Source organism: Balaenoptera acutorostrata, chromosome 9 (genome assembly GCF_949987535.1).
Source record: "Balaenoptera acutorostrata chromosome 9, mBalAcu1.1, whole genome shotgun sequence".
Taxonomy (NCBI): Eukaryota; Metazoa; Chordata; class Mammalia; order Artiodactyla; family Balaenopteridae; genus Balaenoptera; species Balaenoptera acutorostrata.
The window spans coordinates 57,668,795-57,689,610 of NC_080072.1; the positions used below are offsets into that span (position 1 = coordinate 57,668,795).

The 20,816-nt window shown below is 42.0% G+C and overlaps 1 long non-coding RNA gene and 1 other non-coding gene across 3 annotated transcripts in view; one reads left to right on the plus strand and one right to left on the minus strand.

Annotated features, from left to right (window-relative positions):
- Positions 1–31: 31 nt before the first annotated feature.
- Positions 32–20,816, plus strand: part of LOC130708944 (uncharacterized) — a 48,136-nt gene continuing 27,351 nt past the window's right edge. The window contains exons 1-3 of one of the 2 annotated variants that reach the window (XR_009009333.1): positions 38–220; positions 8,632–9,172; positions 14,707–14,944. This is a non-coding gene — a long non-coding RNA (uncharacterized LOC130708944). Of the gene's footprint in view, positions 221–8,631; positions 9,173–14,706; positions 14,945–20,816 lie in introns of those variants that run through there. The other variant, XR_009009332.1, reaches the window with a different exon arrangement.
- TRNAG-CCC (transfer RNA glycine (anticodon CCC)) lies at positions 5,732–5,804 on the minus strand. The gene has a single exon. It is a non-coding gene; the product is annotated as a tRNA-Gly (tRNA).

Genomic DNA, 20,816 nt, shown 5'->3' on the forward strand with positions numbered 1-20,816 from the left:
CTCAGCCGCTCAGCTGCTCAGCCGGCGGAAGGCCAGGGATGGAGCGTTTAAACCTCCCGCTCCGCGTCCTTTCTCCGCTCCGCCTCAGTCTCCGCCAGGGAGGGCCACCCTGAGTCTGCGCGGTTTGTACGGCGACAAGTTTCACGTGCTACTTAATGTTTTGGTTCAAATAGTTGCTGGGCGTCTGCTCTGGGTGTTTTGCCTATTGTTGGGGTACCTGGTGAGAGAAAACTATTTTTTTCCGGGAGACGTTCACATATTAATGGAGGAGACAGAATTATAACAGTAATTCTGTTACAGTAGAGTAACAGTAGATAAAAGTACCTGAGGATACTGGAGGCGCCTAATCCAGACACCTGGAGTATTAGCTCCAGGCAGAGAATGGCCTGGGTAAAGGTACAGACGGGAAAACATTCTGTGCTTCTAGAACTCTGAGCTGGGCTCTGGGAAAGTACCTGCCTGAGGGGAACCCACTGTGGAGGCAGGCTAGAGCCTAGTGCTTCTTCTGTCTGTACACTTGGGGCATCTTGTTAAAGTTCAGATTCTCATGCAGTAGGTCTAACAAAGTCCTACGTGGTGTGGATACTGCTGATACCTGGGCTGTAAGAGCCGAGGCACAAGGAATAGAGCTAGTCTTGTCACCCTCATGTACTGTCTGATTTTGCACAAATGACTAATCTTTCTTTTCTTTTTTTAAAAATATTCATCGGGGTACAGTTTATTTACAATGTTGTGTTAGTTTCTGCTGTACAGCAAAGTGAATCAGTTATACATATATCCACTCTTTTTTAGAATCTTTTCCCATATAGATCATTACAGAGTATTGAGTAGAGTTCCCTGTGGTATACAGTAGATCCTTATTAGTTATCTGTTTTATACATAGTAGTGTGTATATATCAGTCCCAACCTCCCAATATATCCTTCCCCCCAATGACTAATCTTTCTAACCCTATTTTCCTTTTTTGTAAATAGGAGGTTAAAAATGGTGTCTGCCTCATAAAGTGGTTGTGAGGATTAAATGAGGACACTTGTAAATTGCTTGATATGGTGCCAGGACAGAATAAATGTTCAATAAAAAATGTTTCAGAGAAGTTAAGTACCTTGCTGAAAGATAAACAGCAGGTAGGTGACAGTGTCACTCTCCTCAGATGAGTTTATGCCCTCCCGCAATTTCAGATGCCACCCACATGAATATGACATTCAAATTTATATCTCAGGGGCTTCCCTTCTGGTGCAGTGGTTGAGAATCCACCTGCCAATGTAGGGGACACAGGTTCGAGCCCTGGTCCAGGAAGATCCCACATGCCGCGGAGCAACTAAGCCCGTGTGCCACAACTACTGAGTCTATGCTCTAGAGCCTGAAAGCCACAACTACTGAGCCCAAGTGCCACAACTACTGAAGCCCGTGCACCTAGAGCCCGTGCTCCGCAACAAGAGAAGCCACCGCAATGAGAAGCCCACACACCACAACGAAGAGTAGCCCCTGCTCGTAGCAACTAGAAAAAACCCACATGCAGCAACAAAGACCCAACACAGCCAAAAATTAATTAATTAATTAATTTAAAAAAAAAAACAAATTTATATCTCAAGCCCAGCCCTTTTCTTTCACCTCCAGACCATTATATCCAACTACCTACCTGCCATCTCTTAGATGTTTTAAAGGCACCTTGCATTAGTTTCCTAGGCTGCTGTAACAAATTATCACAAACTTAAAACAACACAAACTTATTCTCTTACAGATCTGGATATCAGAAGTCTCAAATCAGTCTCACTAGGCTAAAGTCAAGATGTCATAAGGGTTGGTGCCTTCTGGAGGTTCTGAGGGGATAATCTATTTTCTTTTTCAGCCTTTAGAAGTTGCCTGCATTCCTTGGCCCCTTCCTTGCATCACTCTAACCTCTTGCTTCTACTGCCACATCTATTACTTTTCTAGAATCAAATCTCCCTTGCTTCCCTCATATAAGGACACCTGTGAATGCATCTAGGACCCTCCCATCTCAAAGTATTTAACTTAATCACATCTGCAATGTCCCTTTTTGCCATATAAGGTAATATTCACAGGTTCCAGTGTTTAGGACACAAATATCTTTGGAGGCCATTATTCAGTTTACCACACACCTCAAACTCAATATATCTAAAACTGAGCTCATGATTTTCCAGTATTATCCACTCAGAGAATGACACCAACCAACCATTCAGTTGTTCACCTACCCTGCCCCGCACCTGCAAACTCACTGTGAACTTACTAACTCAATACCCATTCCCAGTCCCCTTTTTCACTTCTTGTAAAGAGTCTAGAAAAGTTAAACAGTTGATCTTCCAGCTTCCCTGGAAGCTAGGTGTGGCCTGATGACAGCTCTGTCTAGTAGGACTTAGGAGTCTGCTGGGGGGTTTCCGGGAAAGGGTTTCCTTTCCTGATAAAAGAGGCAGTTGATATGGATTTTGCCCCCTTTTTCATTCTTCCTGCCTTGGACTTGGTCATGAGGCGTGGAAGGCACATCATGCTGGCCCTGACATCACTGCGCTGCTAAACAAATCCCTCCTACCTCCAGAATTCTTATCTTCTTATTATCTGAGGAAACACATACACACATCATCATCCTTATGTATTTGAGCCACTGTTGGTCATTGTCTGCTCCTTGCAGCTGAAGTATTTCTAACTGCTATTGCCAAGTCCTGTCTATTTGACTTCCTTAATCCTCTCACATTCATCCACTCTTCTCCACCCCCTATTCTCTTCTCTAGCCTAACTGATTTGCTTTCAGCTTCTGGTACATGCCATGTTCCCTCCTGTCACTGCACCTTTATACATTCTCTCCCTCTATTTGGAATGTTCTTCCTTCTCCTTGTTAAAAAACAAAATTCAACTGAATAAGTCTTAAGGATCTTCTTGGTTTTATTCAATGATTTATGAATCAAGCAGCATCCAATCTAGCAGAGAGGAACTCTGAAGAGCTGTATGGAAAAGACGACTTTTATAGGCAGAGGGGAGCAAGAACAAAGGAGTTACGCTAGGCAAAAAAGCAGATTGGTTATTGCAAGTTTACTTTCCCTATAGGGGATGCCAGGGGTTTATCGGGCAGATTACTTAGCTAATGCTGATAAGGTGATTCCTGATTTTCTGGTTTAAGATTCCATTTCTGGGAGGACAAAACTGTAATTGAGTCAAGTCTCAGTTTGGTGGTGTGGAGCTTAGCATAAGTGATTCTATTTTGGGCCTGTTGTCTTGTTTTTAACATCTCCCTAGGCTAGTTACCTCTCCATTCTTTAGCTCTCAGATCAAGCACCACTTTCCCAGGAAACCTTCCCTGACCTCCCGTTGTGCACCTGTCAGCTGAGTGCAATCACACATTTATTTGTGTGATTATCTAATTCCCCATTAGGTATTCATACCATGAGTGCTGGGACCTTGTCTGTTTTTACTCACTATTGTAGCAGCAGAACTGGCACAGCAGCTGGTACAACATATGCACTCAATATTTGTTGAATGGCATGAATGTCTGGAACATGATTCCAACCCATGTTTTTCCTACCCCTGAGTCCCTGCTTTTTTCCCTCACAGTACACCAGTACACCACCCAGAATGAGTAGATTTCAAACCTGGGGAGATATTGTGCCATTTTTCCAACTGCATTTGCTCACTTTGTGTCTCTGTGTTGCATTTTGGTATTCTTGCAATATCTCAGACTTTTTCATTATATTTGTTATGGTGATCTGTGATCAATGGTTTTTGATGTTACTGTTGGGGAGAGGGAAATTTCCCCCTCTACCCTTCTTGAGTTCTTGTGGCTGGACTAATAATAAAATTGACACAAGACAGATAAACAGAAGAAAAATAAATTTTGACTCATGCACATGGAAGTCCCATAGAAATGGGACCTAAGAAGCGGCCATACAGGAAGCTTTCATGTTTTTTAGACAAAGAATAAATTTGTGAGGAATTGACAGGACTAGGAAACTTAGGTTTTGGGTGCCCAATTAATGAAGAATCTAAACAGAGCTTGGGCTTGGGTTAGTAAATTAAAGAAGTAACAAGGTTTATTTATATAGGCTTCTGGGTCCTGAATTTCCTATCTTTGGCAGTAAGGGTGTCCTTCTACCTCCAGATGCAGGGGTGCACCTTTCACATGAGAGATTTCTTTCCTGCTTTCAGGGAGACAGCAGGGAGAATCAGTGTCCCTCTTGTGTTGGCTATTTCTTAAGTAACTTTAATTCAAAATAATCAATATGCCATCGAGGCACATTTTGGGGTGGCCTACCTTGGGCTCCAACATTACTGTTGTAATTGTTTTGGGGTGCCACGAGCCACGCCCATAGAAGATGGCGAACTTAATGGATAAATGTTGTGTGTGTTCTGACTGCATCACCAACTGGCCATTGCCCTGTCTCTCTCCTATTCCCTGAGACACAACAATATTGAAATTAGGCCAATTAATAACACTACAATGGCCTCTGAGTGTGCAAGTGAAAGGATGAGTCACACAACTCTCGCTTTAAATCAAAAGTTAGAAATGATGAAACTTAGTGAGGTGGGCATGTCGAGGTAGGCCTCTTGCACCAAACAGTTAGCCACATTGTGAATGCAAAGGAAAAGTTCTTGAAGGAAATTAAAAGTGCTACTCCAGTGAACACACGAATGATAAGAAAGCAAAACAGCCTTATTGCTGATATGGAGAAAGTTTCAGTGGTCTGGATAGAAGATTAAACCAGCCACAACATTCCCTTAAGCCAAAGCATAATCCAGAGCAAGGTCCTAACTCTCTTCAATTCCATGAAGACTGAGAGAGGCAAGGAAGCTGCAGAAGAGGCGTTTGAAGTTAGCAGAGGTTGGTCCATGAGGTTTAAGGAAAGAAGCCATCCCCATAACATAAAAGAGCAAGGTGAAACAGCATGTGCTGATGTAGGAGCTGCAGCAAGTTATCCAGAAGATCTAGCTGAGATAATTAATAAAGGTGGCTATACTAAACAACAGATTTTTCAAAGTAGACAAAACAGCCTTATATTGGGAGAAGGTGCCATCTAGGACTTCCATAGTTAGAGAGGAGACGTCAACGCCTGGCTTCAAAACTTCAAAGGACAAGCTGACTCTCTTGCTAAGGGTTAATGCAGCTGGTTACTTTAAGTTGAAGTCAATGCTCATTTACCATTCCAAAAATCCTAGGGCCCTTAAGAATTATGCTAAATCTACTCTGCCCATGCTCTATACATGGAAAAATAAAGCCTGGATGACAGCACATCTGTTTACAACATGGTTTACTGACTATTTTAAGCCCACTGTGGGGTCATACTGCTCAGAAAAAAAAGATTCCTTTCAAAATATGACTGCTCATTGACAACACACCTGGTCACCTGTGAGGTCTGATGGAGATCTACAACGAGATTAATATTTTTCATGCCTGCTAACACATCTATTCTGTAGCCCATGGATCAGGGAGTAACTTTGACTTTCAAATCTTATTATTTAAGAAATACGTTTCATAAGGCTATAACTGCCGCAGACAGTGATTCCTCTGATGGATCTGGGCCAATTCAGTTGAAAACCTTCTGGAAACTATTCACCATTGTAGATGCCATTAAGAACATTCTTTTTAAAAGATTATTTTATTATTTATTTATTTATTTGGCTGCACTGGGTCTTAATTGCGGCACGCAGGATCTTCATTGCGGCATGCGGGATCTTTTTTTTAGTTATGGCATGCGAGATCTTTTAGTTGTGGCATGTGGGATCCAGTTCCCTGACCAGGGATGGAACCTGGGCCCCCCACATTGGGAGTGTGGCGTCTTAACCACTGGACCACCAAGGAAGTCCCAAGAACATTCTTAATTCATGGGAAGAAGTCAAAATATCAACATTAACGGGAGTTTGGAAGAAGTTGGTTCCAACACTTATGGATGACTTTGAGGGGTTCAAGACTTCAGGGGAGAAAGTAACTGCAGATGTGGTGGAAATAGCAAGAGAACTAGAATTAAAAGTGGAGCCTGAAGATGTGACTGAATTGCTGCAATCTCATCGTAAGACTTTATTGGATGAGGAGTTGCTTCTTATGGATGAGCAAAGAAAGTGGTTTCTTGAGCTGGAATCTACTGGTGATGATGCTGTGAAGATTGCTGAAGTGACAACAAAGGATTTAGAATACAGTAGTACATAAACTTAGTTGATAAAGCAGCAGCAGGGTTTGAGAGGATTAACTTCCATTTTGAAAGAAGTTCTACTGTGGGTCAAATGCTATCAGTGTTGCACGCCTCAGAGAAATTGTTTGTGAAAGGAAGAGTCAATCAATGCAGCAAATTTTATTGTTTTATTTTAAGAAATTGCCATGGCTACCCCAACCTTCAGCAACTACCACCCTGACCAGTCAGCAGCCATCAACATCAAGGCAAAACCCTCCATCAGCAAGAAGATTATGACCTGCTAAAGGCTCAGGTGATGGTTAGCATTTTTTAGCAATAAGGTATTTTAAAATTAAGGCATGTACATCATTCATTTTTTTAGACATATTACTGTTGCACAATTAGTAGACTACAGTATAGGGTAAAGATAACTTTTTTTTGTGGCTGCATCAGGTCTTAGTTGGGGCACGCAGGCTCTTCAGTGTGGCACGCAGGCTTCTCTCTAGTTGTGGTGTGGGCTTCTCTCTAGTTGTGGCGTGCAGGATTTTTTTCTGTCTCTAGTTGTGGTGTGTGGGTTCCAGAGTGCATGGGCTCTGTAGTTTGTGGCACGTGGGCTTTCTCGTTGAGGCACATGAGCTCAGTAGTTGTGGCGTGCAGGCTTAGTTGCCCCGTGGCATGTGGGATCTTAGTTCCCCAATCAGGGATCGAACCCACGTCCCCTGCATTGGAATGAGGATTCTTTACTACTGGACCACCAGGGAGGTCCCAAGATAACTTTTATATGCACTGGGAAACCAATTATTCATGGGATTGCTTTATTCCAATATTCACTTTATTGTGGTGGTCTGGAACTGAACCTGAATATTTTCGAAGTATGCCTATACTTCCTCAGTTGTGATTTATATTCTTACCTTGTAATCCAGATGGGAAATTCTGCTTATTCCCTGGTTTCCAGGCAAATCTGCTCATACACAGTATTTATGAATACAGAAGACTTTCTTGAAAAGCTGCAGGTCACACAGCAAATCCTTTAACGTCCTTAGGAGTCAGTCTGGCCCTCTTCAGTCCTCTTTGGCTCCTTGGCCACGTGGTGTCCCTCTTTTGTTCTTTCCTTGTGTAGTACCAGTCTTCCCATTTCTCTGGTCTTCCCTTACTCTCTGAAGCAAGAAACCTCTTCCACATGCAGAGCAATTTCAGGGCACTTTCTGCTCTTGGCCTCTTCTTCTACCCAAGAGTTTATCAAGGTTTTTTCCCAAACGAAGTCAACTCCTTTTCAAAGAGGGATTCTGGGGCCAGCAGTTGAGATAATCGTTTCCCATTCCTGTGCCTAATTATATGTTTATGAGTGTTTCACCCATGGGTCTGAATCACGTCTTACATAGTTTGTTTTGTTTACCCCAGCTTCCTGCACTGAGCCCTCAATAACATTTGTAGAATAAGTGAATTGATGATTGAGAGAATGATTGATTGAAAAAACTGAATCAAAGAATGAATAGGTTGATGTTAATTTGATCTGATGGTTCCCAGGGATCTTTGCTATGCAAAAGAAAGGGGCTGACTAAGGGTCTAGCCCTAATTCTAGTCCCAGTTCTGCCTCTAACTTGCTGTGTATCCACAGGCTCTCACATTTCCTTTCTGTACTTTGGCTGTAAAATGAGAGGTGGCTCCTCATTACTCCTTTCTGTTCTATCAACCACACCTCATTCTTATCCCCGACATGATAACTGAAGCTTCACCGTGGGGACCTAGTTGGCTTGCGGGGTAGCTTATTATTAAAACCCACCTGCCTGGCTAAGAAGTGCTTTCAAAGCAGAGGGCCCACCTGGAATTGTTTTAGCCCATGCTTCTTATTCAACAATACCTGATTTTACCACCTACACTTTCCTCATCCTCCTCTAATGCCTTAGTTAAGCTGGATGTTGAATGAACTCCCTTTCATCCCTCCCCAACTTTATGTATTAAATCCCATCAGCCTTTTCCTAAGCCCAGCCCTCAAGCACAAGGGCTATGTGTATGCACTTCCTTAACCAGGTTTATTGTCTCTGCAATTTCCTAAAACTTTCTATAGGATTTCTGAAGGAAGTAGAGACCCCATGTGGTATTTTTGGCAAGGTTGTGGTTTTAGCTGCTTTTTCACTGGGGCCTTACACCTTGAGCAACTCAAGATGAGTCCTCAGAGGCAAGTGTTTGTGAGAACTGACCAGTTTTCATTCATTCCTAGCTCATTTATATCACTAAGCCACTGTGCCAGCAACTAATATTTTAATTTTAGTGTCAAAGAATATCCAATATTACCTTTCATATGGTATATTTTGTTAGTGGTGCTGTAATAGGGAAGAACAAAATCTGACTCCATGTTGGATCTGTTTCTTTTACTTTAACCTTTGCTTTCTGTTTTTTTTTTTTTACTATAATCACTAAAAGGATGTTGTCTATAGCTATTAGACACCATACTTAATGGTCTCCCTTGGGGAACCCTGCCCCTCTGCCTGAATGTTAAACTAAAGTGCTTTTGTTCAGCTCACAGGGAAACATTCTGACCCTGCCCACCTGTGAACAGCTGCAAGAAAGAAGAAAATACATCCCCTCCCTGAGGCTGGCCAAACCAGGAGATGTTTTGCAAGACTTATGGCCTTTTTATTTTACTTCCTCACCTCCTCCCCCTCTCTGTTCTGTAAAAGAAACTAGCATCCAGACCCTGATAAATGGTATTCTAGGACATTAGTCTGCGATCTTCTTGGATGCTTGGCTTTCTGAATAAAGTCCCTATTCCTTGCCTCGACATCTCATCTCCCCATTTATTGGCCTGTCATGTGGCAAGCAGAGTGAGCTTGGACTCAGTAACAAATTTGGCTTAGCCAGCCAGGAGTCTTGCTGTTCATGGCTAACCGGCCCCGATCAGGCAATTTTGGGGCAAGGCCCTAGCAGCTGCTGGGACAATTTGTTTTAAGGATCTTCCCTTCAAAAAATTCCTTGAAGTGATACTGGCTACCCCAGAGCTCGGCATTTGGAGCAAGGAATCGACAAACTTCTGCAAGTCGACAGACTCAATCTTTGTAGGGTAAGTCGCTCCGGTGTGTACAACCAGGAACAAATTCCCCCCTCAATTTGTTTTGCATTTGGTTGGGGTACCCTGTTGGAGAGGGGAATTGTTGTTGGACTCTGCCTGATTTGGAAACCAGTTCGTTGGCTTCTGTTTTGTGTGCATCGATGTTGGAATTTGTTTGCGCTTTTTGTGTTGGAATTTGTTTGCATCTATTGTGTTTTGGTGTTATCAAACTTATAAAAATGGGAAATACTTCATCTATCGCGAAGGAAAGCCCTTTGGGGTGTATATTAGATAAATGGGCAAAACATAGCCCTGAGCCTATGACTAAGAAAGAGATGAGATTCCATACGTAGAAGCATTTATGCTATTGCATCAGGAGGAAAAGAAGTCAGAGGGCTGCCATCTTATGGTGCAGCAGTCTGAAAGAAAACCCAAGGGGGAACCTGTTCTACAAGGGGAAGAGGGAGAAAATGAGAGTGGGGACATGTTACTTCAAAACTTAAACCCTGCTCCGGCCTATCCAGCTCCCCCACTGGCCGAACACTCTGCACCAACAGTTGTTCCAACTACCGCCCCATGTCGCCAACATATTCACTCCTTTTACCGCCTCCTGTTTCCCCTACCCGTGGAGTCGAATAGAAGTTTCTATGTTAGCCCCCAGGGCACAGGGACCTGGTTTAGTGTCACCATCTAAGACCTGACAGGGCACCCAATTTGGACTGGGAGCCACTTCCACAGCAGGGCAATTTCCCATGTGCCAATATCTTGTAGGAGGCCTTAATGCAAATGGCCAACCAGCTGGGTTTATATGGATACACAATTCATTCTTGACTTTGGATTTGCTTAACTGGAAAAACCATAACACTGCTTACTGAGAGGACCCATTCCGTTTGACTGAACTTTTCACCTCTATATTTGCCACTCACCATCCCACTTGGGCAGACATTCACACTCTTATGAATATAATGCTTACTGGGGTTGAAAGGAGGAAGGGCTTTGGGAAGAAGATTGCCCTAGACTAAAGAATAAGAAGGAGAATAATAGAAGGAAGACAGGAGCCTCTCATATAAGAAAGAGAGGAACACTCTGCTAATGAATGAAGAGGCCAGGAGACTCCCTTGGGCTTGAGGCGTCCGATTCTAATTTCCCCACAGGAGGCCCAGGTAACTATGACAGTGGGGAACAAATTGATTGACTTTCTAATAGATATGGGTGCCACATATTCTGTGGTAAATACCAAGGTGGCACAGAAAACGCCTCAGTCTATCCTGGTCATGGGAGTTTCTGGAGAAGTACAACCTCTAGAATGCTAATTAGGGGACCCCACCCTGAAACATAGCTTCTTATATATGCCAGAGTGTCCAATCCCCCTTTTGGGACAAGATATCCTTTGTAAATTAAATGCTCAAGTAACTTTTTTGCCAGAACAGCTTGACATCAGGGTCCCACTGGAGCATGCTTTAAGCCTACAAATGGCACTAATGGAAACCCAAGAAAAGGAGAAAGAGCTCTTTCCCCCTGAGGTCATCCTAGGAGAAACTTGCCTGTATCTTTGAGATGCAAATATCCTACCTGGTCTTCTCAGGAACCCTTATCTCTGCCATCTTTTTAAAATGCAAATTTTGAAAAGAGAGTAAAGTAATTTAGAAATTGACTTGTCAAGGATAAATAGAAATCCTAAATGTCTTTTCTATAAGTATTAGCAAAAAGATTCAGCCATCTAGACAAGTGAGCTTGATTTGTTCCATCTGCCAGAAACCCAATTTTAATCCAACCTCTTTTGTAAACTGATGAGTTTTACATTGCTGTACCTGACTCAGGGCTGAAATTTTGAAATGAGTACTATGAGGTTTCTCTGTTTGTGTGTTTGTATGTGTCTATGTGTGTTGTAGATGTATGGTATTACCAAAATTAATTCGTAAAAGAACTCTACTTAAATGACTTTAAAAAAAATTAAGCACTTATATAAATACTCAGGAATATAAAACTGGCCAGAATGAATTTTGGGTTCACATGATCTGGAAAATATTCAACATTAAACTGATATCTGGTATTGAAGGTGGCTTAAACTCATTGATCTAATTAATATAGATATGTCTTTAGAGACATTAATTTAAGCATAATACCTTATTGTACCTAGGAATCAAAAAAGACCTTATTACATCTGTTGCAAGGAAAATAACTTGATAGGATGAAACTTTAAAGTAAATGTAGGGACTTTCCTGGTGGTACAGTGGGTAAGACTCCGCCCTCCCAATGCAAGGGGCCTGGGTTTGATCCCTGGTCAGGGAACTAGATCCTGCATGCATGCCGCAACTAAGAGTTTGCATGCTGCAACTAAGAAGTCCGCATGCCACAATTAAGAAGTCCACATGCTGCAACTAAGAAGCCTGCATGCCACAACTAAAAGATCCCATGTGCTGCAACTAAAGATCCTGCGTGCCGCAATAAAAATCCTGCATGCTGCAACTAAGACCCGGTGCAGCCAAAATAAATAGATAAATACTAAAAAATTAAAGTAAATGTAAATGAGATAAGAGCTTCTAGGTAAACTCTATAAGAATAATTATGTTCTGAAAATTACCTAAGACAGTCTCTCCAGATTTTGATAACTATTACTTGCTTCTTGGTTTTCACTAGAAATTAAAGTTTTTAAGAGTTGGGGATTCTAATTTAAATATGTAATTAAAGCTACTAAAAATAATAAAACGTTTCACTGTATAATAGGAAAGTGGGATATAGGTTTTGAGTAAAAAGGAGTTTTATGCATTGTCAGGCTGAGGTTAGATTAAACTTAATTGGTAAATGGATTTTATTCTTAAATATTCTATCTGACCAAATGTTTAAAAAATTTTTTTTTGGATTTTTTGATGAATTTCCTATCAAATTCTAATTAAAGATCTTTTGACTTCAGCTGGTTTGGGATGCTTCAGAGAGCCCCTGAGAGCCTTCCCTATTGCGTTGGTTTGGCCTGCGGCAGAGCGTTCTTTGGGATTTTCCCTTTTGAGCCATCCTTGGTCCTTCATTCAGCTTCATCTCTGATGGGACATTGGTTGGGGTTCTCCCCTTTTGGACTGATGGGGCATTGGTTGGGAATCTTCCTTTTGTGGGGCTAGGGAACTGTGACCCTGAGAGACCAGTTTGATAATGGGACTCATGTGTGACGATACCAGGGTATCCTTCCCTATTGCGTTGGTTTCGCCTGTGGTGGAGCGTTGGTTGAGATTTTCTTCCTTTTTGGGGGCTAGGGAACGGTGACCCTGAGGCACCTCAGAGAAAAAAAATATATATATTAAACTGACTAGAATTGGTCAGTATGCTAAATTACACAGAAAGCATTGTCAAATGAGTGATAAGCCTCCTCAGATTATATGGTATGAATAAATGTTATTAATATAAAATTGTAAAAATCATATAAAGCTCTGAAATTTACATATGTCCTGGCATAATGTTATAGTTTTAGTTGTTATTGTAAAATGTTGTATGTCACAACAACTTGGATAAGCTGCTTTGCCAAGAAGAATTGTAATGAGATCTTTAACCTTGCCTTTTTAAGACCTTTATCATTCATTGGCAGCTAAGGGTGATGCTTTGCAAAACTGCCACATCTTCAAGAAGGCATAAAAAGGAACTTTTTAAAAACAAATATAAGTTTCTGATAGCCTTTAGATAATGCCACTGGACTGGGTAACAAATGAAAAAACTAATGGAAAACCTGATTACTTCATCTAGATCAACAGGAATTAATTAATTACATGGGACTGAATGAACTGATGAACATGATTTATAACTTTTTGACTTTGGGAAATATACTAGCCTTAATCTTTGTTTTCCAGAAAAACCTTTTCTCTTATGCTATGGGCTACAACAAGTTGATAAAGTATACCCTTGTAAACAACGATAAAACATTTATCTTTTTCTCTCTACCTGGTCCTGCCAGAATTTGGCTTTCTCCAGCTGGCTCTCTTGTGGACTTGATGGCTTATTGTAACTGGATTACAAACAGTTATACTAAGCATTGTTTTGTTTTGTTTTGTTTTGTTTTTTTAAACTTTGGGTTTATTTATTTATTTATTTTTATGGCTGTGTTGGGTCTTCGTTTCTGTGTGAGGGCTTTCTCTAGTTGCGGCAAGTGGGGGCCATTCTTCATCGCGGTGCGCGGGGCTCTCATTATCGCGGCCTCTCTTGTTGCGGAGCACAGGCTCCAGACGCGCAGGCTCAGTAATTGTGGCTCACGGGCCCAGTTGCTCCGCGGCATGTGGGATCTTCCCAGACCAGGGCTCGAACCCGTATCCTCTGCATTGGCAGGCAGATTCTCAACCACTGCGCCACCAGGGAAGCCCTAAGCATTGTTTTAATTTGTTCTTTGTTTCCTAATTGTTCGTGATTTGCGTCTCCCTGCTGCACTATGACTTTGTCAGTGTTACTAGCTGCGTTGCTTATATCCTGTCTATTATATAAGATTGTTGTCTCTTACAGTACCCAGTGTGTAACCAAGCCTCCAACAAAATTGATGATGGCTAAACATCTTGAGGAAATAGATCACATTTATGACTCTTATAGAATAATTGTAATAGTGTGATTCTAAGTATGGGAAGAAGCAACAAGGGAAAAGATTTCCTGGATCATAATAGACTAGAAAGACAGAGGATCCAGAGAGTCTTTAATTATCAACAGGGCCTAATCCAGAAATTAGCACCTGGAGTGGCATATCAACAAGAATTTTTGCCTGATCTGGGATGAGCCTCCCAGTGCTGTGGGACAAAATTTGGTCATGAAATGTCTCCCAAATATTTGTCGAATTCCTGACCAAGAGGAGGATCTGAGAAATGGAATATTTTCTGCCATATCAGTAAACAAAGGATGTCACAGTCATCAGCAATTGCAGCCACCACTGATGGTGAGCTGATGAGACCTGGGGGAACTCAGGAAGGAAAGAATACCTGCCATCTAGCAGCCAGCAGACTGCAGCCACTCCCTACGGTGAGCCTTGAGGAAACTCAGGATGTGAAAACACAGGATACTGACCCCACATAGGTGAGGTGTATATCAAAGGAATGATTTCAGTGAGCCCAGACTCTTGCATCTTCCCATATGTAGAAAAGCACCAAATTCCTTAACTTGAGATTGCAATTTCCTTATGGCTGGAGAAGGGCAGGTCAATCTACTTGTTTAATCCTGTTCTACTGAACAGCACAGCATTAGGTTCAAATAATTGAGAACTATTTACTAAAAATTCTGAGAATTATTCCCTGGCCAAGGCTGATCAATTCCATTCCATGATCACCTCTTGTCACCGCTACACAGCAGGAAGCAGTTAGAGTGGTCATTGCCCCTTATCCCACAAGACTGTGGAATGGACATTGACAGTGGGGAATTATAACAGGGGAGAACAAAACCTGACTCCATGCTAGATCTGTTTCTTTTACTTTGACCTTTGCTTTCAGTTGCTTTTGTTCGGTCTATAGCTATAGACATACATAATGGCCTCCCTTGGGGAACCCTGCCCCTCTGCCTGAATGTTAAACTAGAGTGTCTTTGTTCAGCTCACAGGGAAACACCCTGACCCTGCCCACCTGTGACTGGCTGCAGAAAAGAAGAAATTAACACATCTCCTCCCTGAGGCTGGCCAAAACCAGGAGATATTTTGCAAGACTTATGGCCTTTTTATTTTACTTCCTCACCTCCTCCCCCTGTCTGTTCTATAAAAGAAAGTAGCAACCAGACCCCAATAAGGTGGTACTCTAGGACGCTAGTCTGCCATCTTCTTGGATGCCCGGCTTTCCGAATAAAGTTGCTATTCATTGCCTCAACACCTTTTCTCCTGATTTATTGGCCTGTCGTGTGGCGAGCAGAGCGAGCTTGGACTTGGTAACAAAGGGGTTCAATGTAATCAACCTGTTACCAAGAGGCTAATTGGTTTCCTTAAAGATTAGAGCTCAGCATTGATCTCTGCTACTGGCCTTTTAGGTATTTAGCAAAGGCAATAACTAGATCAGTTTTAATAAGAGGGAACCCATCCTGCTAAGCCCATGCATAGCCTCCCTCTATGTCATCATAGCACTCAACTCCTGGCCCCATTGTGCTAGCGCTGAAGTAGCTGAGAAGAGAGGCTGACTGACATCCACAGGACAAATCATCCTCTCTCCTGGTTGTTGAGCACTTTCTCTATGGTGGATGTTCTCTTATGGCATTAACTTGGGATACAAAGACTTATATACTAACTCCCACATGTCCATCCACGTGTTTCTTGCCCAGATTTCTTTAGTCCAATCTTCCAATGGTGTTTCTTTCAAGTCTCTGACCACTCACTTCAAGCCATTCACCATTGGTCAGGAGACCATGTAGAACTGTACCTCAGGCCACTTTTCTTTCCTCACAAAGTAATCAACTAAGAGTACTGATTGTATCTCTGTCCAGGATTTTCCTTAACTACTATCCTTTACAACTACCCTTTGAGTCATGAAGCAGCTGTCCATTTTTGACTAGTACCAACAAATTGTACCAACCCATCTCTGAAGTAGGTTTGAGTTTTTCCCTTCTCTGTCAGTTGGTTATGTGGGCCCATCCCCTCTCCCCACAAAGGCCATAGGTGTGAATTGAAGACGAGGTCTCACTGCAACAGAAATAGGTGACATGGGGATCTAGGCATACTGTAATTGTGCTTTCTGGACCTACTTGGGTCTGATACCAAATGCAACATTTCCATCCTACAATGGATTGCTTTTCCAACCCTTATGGCTTGCTGGATCTGATAATACTCACTCATGATGGGCAGCTCCTGTCATATAGTAACTTGGTGTATTGATTTTCTATGGCTGCTGTAACAAATTACCACAAACTTAAACCTGTGGCGTAAAACAATGGAAATTTATTGTCTCACAGTTCTGGAGGCCAGAAGTTCAGAATCTGTATCACTGGGCTGAAATCAAGGTATCAGCAGGGCTACACTCCCTCTGGAGGCTTGAGGGGAGAATTTGTTCCTTGCCTCTTCCAGTATTTCTGGTGCCTGCCAGCATTCCTTGGTTTGTGGATGCATTACTTCAGTCTCTGCTTTCACGGCCACATTGCCTTCTCCTCTTCTTATCTGTGTGCCAACTCCTGCTTCTCTCTCATATGGATACATGTGATTGCCTTTAGGGCCTACTTGAATAATCCAGAATAATTTCCCCATCACAAGATTCATGACTTAATCACACATGCAGACTCTATTTTGCCATGTAAGGCAGCATTCACAGGTGCCAGAGATTAAGACATGGATATCTTTTTGGAGACTACTATCAGCCTACCACATGTGGTATCCCAGTGTCAAGCAATTATTCTCAACTAGGACCCTGTAACATGTAGGATCTGGTTTTCAAATGATGAGTGGTTCTGTGCCATAGAAGACATGGTCTTGCTACAGAACTCTAGGGCTGCAACTCTCCTTGTAGGGTTTTTCAGAGATTCTATATAACATCCTTATGCCCCACAGATCTTCTAGGTCATATGCCTGAGTGTTAAGGTAACTTGAACTGCAGACTGAACCTGCTGCAGAACCCTCTCTTGCCTTGAGCAAAAATCAGAACTGGCAGCCTTCCAAGTCATCAGGGAAATGGACCAGAGCAGCATTTGTAGTCCAGTATATGCTACCTTCAAAATCCCCCAAGCATGTGGTTCTTCCTCAATGATAGGAATGCTAGTGCAAAAACTTGTCCTTTACCTTAGATGGAATGTTTTTCATACTCTAGGTCATTGAACCACTAAAAGCTTCTCTAACATGGTGAGCCTTGAATCTTCATGGAGTTTATCTCTCTGTAACAATTATGTCTTATTTGGGCATCTAAAGTACTTTCTTTTCCTGCTTACCAGCACCACTGGCATGATGCCATCATTCTAGAGGACGACTGTTAATGTTCTCTGCAATGAGAAGATGACTAAGGGGTCTAGAGGCCACTCTGTGACAGAGCAAGAGAGTTGACATAAACTTCAGTCAAGGTAGCGAGTGTAGACTAGTATCCTTTCCAGATAAAGGTGAACTGCTTTTGATCTTATTTACCAGTGGGAATTGAGAAGAACATGTTTGTCAGATCAGTAGTCATATTTCAAGTGCCAGAGGCTGTGTTACAGTAAAGGTATCCCATTAAGTATGGCAGCTACAATTAAAGTTACAAGTTGGTTAAGTTTATGATAGTCCACCATCATCTGCCAGGGTCTATCTGCTTTTTGCAGAGGCCAGAAATGTGACTTGAATAAGGGTATAATGGGGATGAACACTCTTACATCCTTTAAGGCTGTCTGTGTTAATCTCTGTAATTCCTTCCAGATGCAGTGTTGCTTATAATTTTCTCCCTTGGCTTGATGGGGCAGTGGGCTGTCTGGGTAATATCAAGGGCTTCCACTTTGGCCCCTTTTGCTTTAATTTTTTTTTTTTTGGCTGCGTTGGGTCTTAGTTGCAGCACGTGGGATCTTCGTTGAGGCTTGAGGGATCTTTTTGTTGCAGTGCACAGGCTCTTCGTTGCGGCACGCGGGCTTCTCTCTAGTTGTGGCATGCGGGTTTTCTCTCTCTAGTTGTGGTGCGCAGGCTCCAGGGCATGTGGGCTCTGTAGTTTGCGGCACGCAGGCTCTCTCACTGAGCTGCGTGAGCTCAGTAGTTGTGGCACACGGGCTTAGTTGCCCCGCGGCATGTGGGGTCTTAGTTCCCTGACCAGGGATCGAACCTGCGTCCCCTGCATTGGAAGGTGGATTCTTTACCACTGGACCACCAGGGAAGTCCCACCCTTTCTGCTTTAAAGGTTTTATTCCTCAAATCAGGAAATCAAGGCAAAGATTCTGATATCTGCTAAATATATCTCTACCAATCTCCACTCTCAGAAACTGGGTAATTAACTACAGGGTAGATCTATGAATGCATTTCACCTTATGCAATGGACTTGGGCTAGAAGTCCTTTTATCACTTGGCTTCCTTAATTCCCCACTCTAACCAGAGGCCTATAGTGGTGTTTTGGTTCTCCTAGTATAATCAGCATCAGCTCACACTCCATATCCAACAATCCTGAAAACTGTTCTCCCCTATCCAGCCTTGTACTTCATCCCCCTAAGTCTAATGCCTTCAAGATCTATTCCCACATATGTTCCCCTGGTTTCTTCCAGTATGTATCAACGAGGGTCTGCAATACCTTCAGTGTAGAAGCTGTCTCCCCCCAGAGATGGTTATTAGCCTGGCAACAGATGGGGCAATAGGGTCAGATATTGAGGAAGAAAACAAGTACCTGCCTCAGTTAGGGCTTTTATAGCATCTCCAGACAAGGAGAGACTACTTTCTTCTGGCAAGAGAGAAGGGGCTGTTTCTGCTGGAACAGAGAATTCTGGAGACTCTGGAAGTTTAAGATTCTAAGGTTACTCTGCCAAAATTTCCCCGTCTCTGTTAGGATTCCATCCTTTGTCAATTAGGACCTTGACATTGACACAGGAGACTCTTGAGGTTGTGTATTCAGTCTCTTTTGTAGCTCTGCCACTGGTGCCACACTGAGAAGGGCTCTCAAAAAATGAAACGTGGAGCCTAGTTTTTAAAGAATCTCCTTTATTATTTTCTGATTATAAAAATACTATGACTTCATTGTAGAAAATTTGTAAAGTATAGAAAAGTATAAAGACATGGAAAAAATTATCATCCATAATAAAACCACTCAGAGGCAACTGGTGTATATCCTTCTCATCTTTTTTCTGTGCAAATTTTAACCTAGTTGAGCTCATTACATATATGCAGTTTTACCCGTTCACGTAAAACAGTCACTTAACACAAGAAAATTTCCCATGCTATTAAAATCCTAATTTTTAGTAGCTGAATTTGCATATATTAAATTTGAATATGAAAAGTGAATATAGCAAAATTTACTGAACTGTTCTTCTATTATTGGGTATTCAAGTTGTTGCCAATTTTTTGCTATAAGGACAAGAACACAGCTTTCGGAGACAGATGTATTTGAATTCCAGTCTTTTTTTTTTTTTTTTTAATTCCAGTCTTGATTCTGCTTACTAGCTTTACCAGCTATGTAGCCCTGGGTAAATTACTTAATTTCAAATTCATCATCTGAAAATGGGGATGACATTTCCTATCTCATAAGTTTTCTGTGCGGATTAAATAATATGTGTAAACACCAAAAGCAGCTCCTGGCACATAGCAGATGTTCAACAAATAATACTGTGATAGGACATATTTCTGCAGAAATCTTGGTCCCTATTTTGGATGACTTTCTTATCCTAAATTTTTTGACTCCCCCAAATTGACCTCCATGGTATAGCATACTGATTAAGAGCAAAAACTTGGGAATCAGACGGTGGGGCTTCAAATCTTGGTTTTACCAGTCACAAGCTGTTGAACTTTGGGCAAGTGGTTTAACTTGTGACTCAAGTTCTTTATCTATAAAATGAGGAAAATTATAGTATGTATCTCACAGTGTTATATTGAGAATTGAGTTATTATATGGAAAACTCTTAGAATTGCGTGGCATGTGGTAAGCACTAGTTGTTGTTATTATTATTTGGTCAACTCCATCATTCAGAATTTCTCACTGGCTGACTTTTTTCCTCAGAATCCCCATCTATTACTCTGTGACTTTTTAATTTTTTTATATTTATTTATTTGGCTACATTGGGTCTAAGTTGCGGCATGTGGGCTCTTCGTTGCAGTGCCCAGGCTTCTCTCTAGTTGTGGCATGTGGGCTCAGTAGTTGTGGTGTGTGGGCTCAGTAGTTGCGGCACATGGGCTCTAGAGCACACGGGCTTAGTCACCCCACGGCATGTGGGATCTTAGTTCCCTGACCAGGGATTGAACCCGCGTCCCCTGCATTGGAAGGCGGATTCTTAACCACTGGACCACCAGGGAAGTCTATGCTCTGTGACTTAATTCCCCACTCTCTCTTCTCTCTTCTCCTCCCACCAGTATCAAATTCTTATTTTATACTGTCTCTGTTTAGCGTTTTCCTTCCAAATTATACCTGAGGGGCTCAACTTTTCTGGAAAATGTAATAATAAAAACATTTACCTAGCACTGACTCTGTGCCAGGCACTGTGTTAAATGCTTTATATGGATTAACTCATTTAATTCTCACAGCAGTCTCATGAGGTAGATGTAAATATTATGCCTACTTCATAGATGGGGGACATTGTAGTTTTAGAAGGATGTGACAACTTACCCAAGGTCTTACTCTAGGAATTGGTAGAGTCTGGAATTGAATCCAGGCCTGTGGGATTCCATATCCTGTGCCCTAACCATTGGAGGATGGCATTGCACAGTGGTTAAGATTGTACACTCCAGTGTCAGACTATGTTCAAATTCTGGATTTGTTGCCTAGCTAAGTGGCTCCTGCAGGGATTTGGCCATTCCATTTGAGACAGAAGCATATGTGGTCTAGTTGTGTTTTTAAATAGTGCTTCTTCCAATAACCAACATAGAACCTGCCACAGAACAGATGCCTCATAAACATTTGCTCAAACAAATAAATATATGCAAGACACTATTACAGGCACCATGTGGTTAGGAAGGTGATTGATTTATTGTCTTTGCCCTCAAGGAACCCACAGACTAGGAGCAACTAGTCAGGTGCTTAAATCACCATAATATCAGGAAGAATGTGCTAAATGCTTCTGTATAGAAACAAAAATATCTCTATAA